Source organism: Cupressus sempervirens, chromosome 1 (genome assembly GCF_028749045.1).
Source record: "Cupressus sempervirens isolate cs-2001-9-10 chromosome 1, ASM2874904v1, whole genome shotgun sequence".
Classification (NCBI taxonomy): domain Eukaryota; kingdom Viridiplantae; phylum Streptophyta; class Pinopsida; order Cupressales; family Cupressaceae; genus Cupressus; species Cupressus sempervirens.
In genome coordinates this window covers 738,054,844-738,063,894 of record NC_143118.1, presented here as the reverse complement: position 1 = coordinate 738,063,894, position 9,051 = coordinate 738,054,844, and positions in this window count along the sequence as shown.

Sequence of the window (9,051 nt, the reverse complement as noted above, 5' to 3'; positions counted from 1 at the left end):
ATTTCAACCCAAAAAAGTAGCAAGCATTTGAAAGAAACGCCAGTAGCACAAACAAAGTAGGAGTCAATGCCAATCAAAGAGCAACACACATTTCAAATCAGCTCTCATGCCATGTAAACAAACCTGCAGAACCCCCACATGGACAAGAAGAACACACCGAAGACAAGGAAATCTGCCGCCATTGAAGTTAAAATTAAAGTCGTTGTCTTTTTTGCACAGGGAAAAAGTGTTATAAAGTTTTGTCCCACATGTACTGTGGTGGGGAATATTTAGTTCTTCAAATACTCCAATGCCTCTACTTTAACATGTCTTAAGACAAAAAGCCTTTTGTAAAGGCAACCGCATGCCATGGACTCCTATCCGACCCAAAAAGGTGATGATGTCAGCTAGTTTCAAAAAAAGCGTAATTTTGAAGTACCACGCAATTCAAAGGAGGCCAATGACATCATCAGGAGTGGAGATCGGGAAAATAAGGAATCCGGCAGGTTGCTACCTTGCTAGCCAAAAATTTCTTAGAATTTCAGCTAGCGAAGTAGCGAGGTCGCCGGAAAAACGTAAAATTTGGCGAGATCCAAAATGTACCGTGGAGTCCATGTTAGTGTTGTCATTGAATTAGATCATGACAAGTGGCAGCGAGCAAGAGGGGATGTATAAAGTTTAGAGCAGTTGAAGGAGATCGTGATACGTGGCGCATCCAGCGGTCCTCGCTTACTCGCCAAGTGGAAGATGCACGACAATTAACATAGCGAGTTAGCGAGAAGATGACACGTGGCGAATGGTGCAAATCAGGCAGACCAATCAGCAAGTGACACGTGGTACCGATCAAACCAAGGTTGACCATGGATTCAAAGGGTCAGGAAAATTTGTAGAGTTAAAAATAATAATATTTTATTGTTATTTTTTGTTAAAAATGCCCACGTCAAGTTTTATAAAAAATCAAATGGCAGACATAACTTTCAGTCAGAGGAGTCATTTTCAAAATGATTTTTTCGGTGTTTCCTGGAGGCAAAATAGGCAATGTTATATATCGCTGGAATCGGAAGAAGACGAACTTTCCAATTCTGGAGTCAATTTTTGCACAGGTATCAGTTAGTTTGAGCTACACGAGGTTTTCTATCAGGTACCTAAAGTGCAACCATATTCATACCAGGAAGTTCAGATTTGTTTTCTGTCAAGATAATGACCTGGATATCAGTAGAAGGCAATGGAAATGCAGTTAGGGTCAAATTTGTTCTGATTTACTCAGTAAAAACTCATTTTCACTGGCTTTTTGATGGGGCAATCAGATATTTTGGCAAGTAAAGGGTTTTCATCATTAGGCAAGGATATTTTGCAAGTTTGTTACAGATTAATGATGAAACAAAATCAGATCAGGTGGGATGAAAGAAGAAAGAGATTTTTCAGTTACAGAGGATGGGATTTCAAGTGGACACCTAGCAATCGCATATCAGATCCGAGAATTCGTTTCTTGCTATATCTTTCTGTCTTTCTTCATTTTGAAGGGTTCTAGTTTTGGTCACTGAGAAACTAGTTGGTTCCAGTCTTTGGAGAAAAACCAATCACTACTGAGACCATTGGTTCCAGTATTTTGACATGTTTCCATGACTGTGACACCATTTTCTTTAGCAGAACTCTCATGTGAACAGCATTGTAGAGATAATATAGATAGTTCATATATATTAGGTTGTTTCATGTTTTAATTTTATGCATATGAATGTATAGTTTTAAGGAAATGAATACATATGAGCAACAATCTCACTAGTTTTGTTCTAGTTCTTGTCTCCTGTCTCAGCAATCTGTAAGTCTTATGTGGTTTTGAAACAAAGATTTGAGACCCATTTGCATCCCATTCAAGTTGTATCTTTGATGTATTTTGCTATTGGACCAAAGGGCCAAGTAAATGCTCGGTATGTTTAAACAAGGTTACTGGTTGTTTGATAAGGATATTTTGTGAGAATGAGATCTGAATGAACACTAATGTCTAAATCACAAGGTGGTTGGATAGATCTGATGTCTGGGTATATGAGATACGTCCTGATGTCACAGATGTATGTTTTGAATTCATGGAATTGCCCAATGGATTAGGCACTGATCAGTTATAGGATCACCTGTTATACTGCTGCATATTTGAGGTTTTGCTAAGATCAACATCATTAATCAAATGAATTTCCCTTTCATGTTGAAGAGCTATAAATAGAATGCCCTCACTCAGCTCATTAGATTCCTAGATCTGCATTTGGCTACTGTATATGGATGTCATTTCATGAGTTATCAAGAGAAATAAGGGTTTTATCTGCTTCATATTAGATTCAGTGTATGCTTTGACAACTTGTACCATATAAAGAATCTACAGGTCTAACCGCCTAGGTTTTGCAGAGCCTAAAGTAGAAGAAGGGTCATGCCTTATAGTTGGCCTGGTGTCTGAATGGATGTGTCGATAATGGGAGTTAGCTGCCCCTAGATGCATTTTGTTCTCATCAGGGTAATTGGAAATGGGTAACGTTTTCAAACAGCAACATAGTGGAAGACTTATTTCAAGATAAAAGAAGGACTATATAAGTGGTTATTCATGGCTTTTGGGGTAACCAATGCACCAGGTACTTTCACATTACTGATGAATGAGGTACTAAAGGAGTTTCTAGGTAATTTTTTCATTATTTACCTAGATAATATTTTAATCTTTAGTAAGACATTGGAGGAGCATTTGATCCATATTCACAAGGTGTTTGACAAGTTGAGAGAAGAAAAGTTGTTGTTAAACCTGAAGAAGTGTAGTTTTGTAAAGAAGTAGTTGGTGTACCTGAGATTTGTAGTTTCAAAAGAAGGTCTAAAAATGGACCCAATGAAAGTGAAGGCTATCCTTGAATGGCCTACTCCAAGGAGTGCAATAGAGGTGAAATCTCTTCATGGACTAGCTAGTTTTTATAGAAAGTTCATAAGAGGTTTTAGCAGTATTTGTGGGTCCCTACTTGAAATGGTGAGATGAGATAGGAAAGATTTTAAGTGGACTATAGGAGAAAATAAGAGTTTTAATCTATAGAAATGAAAAGTTACTCAACAACTTATTTTAGCACTTCCTTATTTTAACAAGGTGTTTCAAGTAGATTATGATGCTAATGGTACTACAATAGGAGCTATTATGATCAGAGAAGGTAGACCTATTGTTGACTTTAGTGAGAAGTTGAATGATACAAAAGGAAATTGTTTTGTTTATCATTAGGAATTTTATGCTATAGTTCAAGCATTGAAGAATTTGAGACACTATCTTCTTCCTAAGGATTTTTTTTTGTATGCTAATCATCAAGCTTTGCAATATTTGAATAGTCAAGGAAGATTGAACCAAAGACATTTGAAGCGGGTTGAGTTTTTGCAGGGTTATACATTTTTTTTGAAACATAGAATTTTGAAGTTTAACAAAGTTGTACATGCTTTTAGTAGAAGACAACTTTTGCTAATAGAAATGGAGACAAAGGTGGTTGGGTTCAAGAAACTCAGTAATTTGTATCTAGATGATCCTAATTTTGGTGAAGTGTAGAAGACTTGTACAAAACATGTTACACGTGATAGATCAAAGTGGTTGGATTTCATGATCCAAGATAGTATGTTGCTCAAAGTTAGCTCAATGTACATTCCTAAAATTTCAATGAAAAAGAATCTCATGAAGGAGAATCATACCGGAGGACTAGCTAGACATTTTGGTAGAGATAAGACCATTTCCTTGGTTGTTATGAATTATTACTAGTCACAGTTGCAACAAGATGTGAAGAATTTTGTACAGAGTTGCAAAGTATGTCGCATGACGAAAGGAGTGAAGTAGAATATAGGGTTGTATCATCCATTAACTATACCAAAGAAGCAATGCATGGATTTCAACATGGATTTTTTTCTTTGTTTACCAAGGACTTAGTTTGGGCATGATTATATTTTTTTGTTGGTTGATAGGTTTTCAATGATGGTGTTGGCGCTCAAAAGTTGTAGTCCAAATTTTGAGCACTTTAGAAAAAATTGAGCCCTATAAATGCATATGTACTTAGTTGTACCTGGCTATACAATTCAATCCCTAAGAGGTGTTTAATGCTTCTAGAACTTTTCACTTAGTGTGTTTTCATGTTCCATGAAGTTAATTTATCATTCTGAGCCTTCTTGTGAAGTCTTGTTTTCAGCAATTGTCAAATAGACATTTTACCCTAAGTGTCAAACAATGACAGGAGGCTGTGCTTGAACCTGAATATCTTGCACCTAGAAATGTGTCATAACTTCCCACTTTGCGAGTATCTAATATCCATACTTGAGAACTTATGTTTCAGATTTTGACTCGTTTCAAGTTTGTTTGATTAGGTTTTGAACCCCTCAAATTTGGTCAGTTACCGTTTTCGTACTTATGCACTTTGCACACTTTTTTGGGAAGCCCTGTTTGACGTACTATAACTTTAACCTAGTTGACCCCAATGCTGAAATTACAATTATGTTGCATTGTAGACATCAGAGAGTTCTTACGTTTCAAGTTTCAGCTTTTGACAAATTTGCTTGATCAGTTTTTAAACGTGATTCCAAATGGAATTTATCTTTTTACTCGTATCTTAAAGTGCATATTGATTGCAACCCGTGTTCGAGACATCATATCTTTTGATCCATGATGGGTGAAGTCAAATGGATTGTATCTTTCTATTGTCCTCTAAAAATACTCCAAGTGTGTCATTTTGTAGGTCATGATGAATTCATTTGCACACTTTTCCACGTCCATTCCATTTGCCAAAATCACTTTTCAGTCATTGTTCCAATTGACAAAATCCAAGTAGCCCACTTTGAACATCCACCATTTGCACCCTATGATTCTTCATAAGCCCAAATCATAGATCCATAATGTCCTCATGATAGAGAACCAATGCCCCAATTTTTGTCTTTCCTAGTGTCTGTTTGTCCAATTTTCCAAGCTAATTCTAAACCTAGTTTGTTGTTTTCTGACATGTTTTCTTGTAGGTAAATCTGAGAAGGCAAATTTGATATTCAATATCTTTTGATTGGGAATTTTTCATGAGACGAGATTCAACCTGGTGCAAGTGTGTGGTACAAAGATTCAGTATGCTAGTTTTGAGAGCTTGGTCAATTGTTCGAGTTAGTTTTCAAATGCAGTCAACAGACTTCTTAGCATAAAAAGTGACAATTTGTAGAATGCTGGTAAAATGAGTTTTAAATGTTGTTTTAGTGATGGATTTTGTCTTTAATCAGTATCAGATGTCCAGTGGGTTAATCTGAAGGATTAGTCGCCTAAAAACAAATTTTTTTTTTAGCCGAGCCACCATGTGACCCAACTCATATGATCAAGATATGGTTTTATCATTACTGATAGATTGGAGGGGTGACTTAATCTTAATGGGGTCCCCATTTTTAAAAAAAAAGGAGATTCGAGCCCATGAAAGGATGATAAACCTAAGCAACAATCTGTATGGTCTAAATAATGAGTCATTTCTTATAGAATCTTAGCTTGTTGAAGGTTCAGTTCCAAGGGATAGAGATTCTCAGTATCTTGAGGTTGGGCGTGAGTTCAAGCAAAAAATTCAGAAAGGCCTTTCTTCTTCTATCAAAAGTAATACATGAAAATCCAAAATATCCCAAAAAAAAGATCACACCATACAAAAAGAAGACTCATGTTTTAGTAATCCAATGCATGTTTAAAGGAAAGCGCAGCTCATGCAGAGATGAAGATGCCTAGTCATTAAAGAAGGGAAGACAACGTTTCAAGCAATAAAAGGAGAGTAACAACCAATCAACACAACATAACAGAGCCTCATGTATAAGTGAAATCCCTAGAGAGTTGAAAGAGTAGACTTGTTAGAAGATAGAGGCGTGTCCAGTTCACAAGTTATGCATATAAAAGGAGAGCTCACATACGTAAAGCTGACAGTCAATGTCAGGTAATCCACAGAAAAGTAAAGATACCATTTGAATTTGTACAAGCACAAAAGAAGAATGAGGTAGTCAACCTTTTAATGGAAGCCCACACTTGAAAAATAAAAGGCCAATGAGATGAGAACTCGTGCACTTAAAGCAAGACAGAATCACAATCCATTTTTATGCATTGATAGGGGAATGGAGAAGTTTTATAGCCAAGGCACGATAAAAAGAAGTAGCTCTAGTCAAATGAAATTGCTGATCCAAGAGAGTCAAGAGGTTTCGTGATGTGGAGAAAAATGCAGGCAGTTAATGGATAAAAGAAGTAAAAGCTCCAAGCCACCGCCTAGAGGCAAAAGATAAATAGTAAATATAGAGAAAAGTAGAAGCCACTGAGAATAGAATGCCCACACATAGTAGAGATGAAAATTCATAACAGGAACATGTAGCATTCAAAAGAGGAGAAGGCATTAGGCAAGGCCAACAAGAAATAGAGGGAGCCACATTTTCAAAGGAGCCTACCACGATATGAAGAAACAAGGAGTTGCTACCAAATGATATGGAGCTTTTCCCACCCAAGTAAATAAAAAGGGTAGCCTCATGCGAGAACAGGGTAAGCTGGAGATGCAGAGGATGACTTCTTGCAAGGAAAGCAGACCTCGCTAACAGAAAAAAGGAGGCAGTGATAGATCATGCTAATGAATAACATGCATAGAGGATGGGGGCATGTGAATCCAATTATCCTACATTGGGGGTGCCAGAAGATTTTATTTTTTTTATATTCAACTGTGCACAATAAGCTTAATGTCTATTAGACAATGCCTTTTTGAAGTGAAGACTTGCGTAGTGGGGCCCCATGCACCAGTGAAAGCTGGTTGGCAGATTGTCAATGAATAAATTTTAATTGAAAAGACATGCACACTTATGTGGTGAAAAGTGAACACAATCACGCCACGTGGTGGATCAAACAGTGCTCACTTCCTTGCAATAATAAGTTATGCACTAGATAAATAATGCGAGAAAGCAGGCCATCACCAAGTGGCAATTGCCCCAGGTCGAGAGATGATGTGGCAGGGTCTATCAACATTTTAAGAAGGTGGTTGGGTAGAGGATGAAAGGCTACCATTTGGTGAGGAAAAAAAACTAATGCGATGATGTGGTACCCAAAATGGAGGTTGAAGGAGATGTCACCACGTGTTAAAGATCGACGGTGTCCACATTCCCACAATATGGAGTTGTGCAGACATTAAATAATGTGGGCAAGCAGGCTGTCGCCATGTGGCAAGTGGGTCTCAGGTGTGATGACATGGAAGATGAAGCATATCGAGCAACCAATTGGAAACTGCCACATGGCAGTTGGTCAAACATTGGGATAATGAACCGCAAACATTATATCATACTTTTATGACTACTAGAGATATTGAGAATAATATGAAGTATGGATTGACTAGAGGTCATTTTTCCTTGAATGATTGCTGATATAATGTGTTTGAAAGAAAAGTGGAACATAGTGTTGATGTTTCAGTTTCAAAATAGAATGTCAACACCCCTGTTGTAGGTTATAATCAAATTGAGAATTCAAATCAAAATGTGTGTATGAGAAAGGTTAGTCCAATTACAAATAGAAACACACATGTTCATGATGCTACAATAGTGAGTAATTTTTTAGACTCTGATAGGTTTCAGCAATATGTTGATTTTACAAATCAAACATTAGTTACAATAGCAAGTTCTTCTCATGACAATTATGCATATGATGGTGTTACTAATGTTTCCAATTTTGAAGTTGTTGAACCTAGATCTTAGTTTTGTCAAGTGAGGAGGCTGAAAGTTATCTCACTGACAATGAGTTTGGTATTGGTGATCCAACATGCCATGGAGAGTTAACACAAAGTGAAGAGCGTGTGTCACAATTATCTCAGTCACAATCAGAGGAACAAAGTGCATATACTTCTAATGTTTCAGCAGTAAAGGGTAAGATGTATTCTTTTAATCAGTTGGATAGGCAAGAATTGAATTCTTTTATTGAGAGGTTGCATAATGTTGATAATGAATTAGAAAGATATGCATCTCAATGTGGGTACAAAGAAGATAGAAGTCATCTTCCAAGTGATGACAATGAAGTTGTTTATCCTATGTACAATCAAGAAGCATCATATGAAGCTGATGGTGAGAGTTTTTGCTCAAATCATAGTGACAAAAACGACACTGTATGTTCTTCTTCATATGAGTTTGATCTTGATTGGGAAGAAGAAAGCAATGATGGTAGTGAACGTTCATTCAAAGGTGAAGGTATGATTTCTTCTTCTAATTCTAAAAAGGAATGTGCATCTCAACTTTTGCATCATACACATTAGTTAGCCAGTGAAGAAATTATGAGTGATTTTTCCTCAAAATATGAAGATAAGAAAATGTTGAGTCCAATTAATGAATCTGAATTTGAAGATTCCAATGAAGAGTTGTCAAATGCTTTTACATCAGACAATAAAGATCCAACATGTAGTGCAATGTTTAGGACTGATTCACAGTGTGTTCGTAATGGTTATCCTAAACAAGTTGATAAAGAGGATGTGACTATGGATACTATATGTTTGGTAGAAGAAATAGAAAAGGAGTCTTCATTTAATTTTGACTTTTCTTCATATGCTAAAAGTTGCCATGAGGATAAATTGGGTAGTTAATTCAAAGTATATAATAATGCTTTATATGATGAAGCTTGTGATGATGAACAACCCATGTTTTGTCATTATGTTCAAAAGGGATTACTGTATGGAGTCATTAACCCATTGTTTGAAGATGACATGGAGGTTTTGGATGTAGCAGGGTTAGATGCAAATTGTGATACACTGTCATATTGTTGTAACATATCAAAATATTGTTCTTCCATTTCTGATATTGAATCTTCTAATGATGTTGTATTTGGTGAGTGTGAAGATGAAGTATGTGATGGAGTTGTCTTTGAAGAGAAACTGACACTTCATGGTAAGTTCTACGATGATTCAAATGAGGTAAAAGCCAATCAACACTTCGATTATGAAGATATATCAGGTGGTTGTCAAGTGATGTCATATTTTGATGATGATGTCATGTGTGAATATAAATCTGACTACTCTTTTGACATTCAACTAGAGATACTTGAAGAGATGCAAAGTCAAGGTG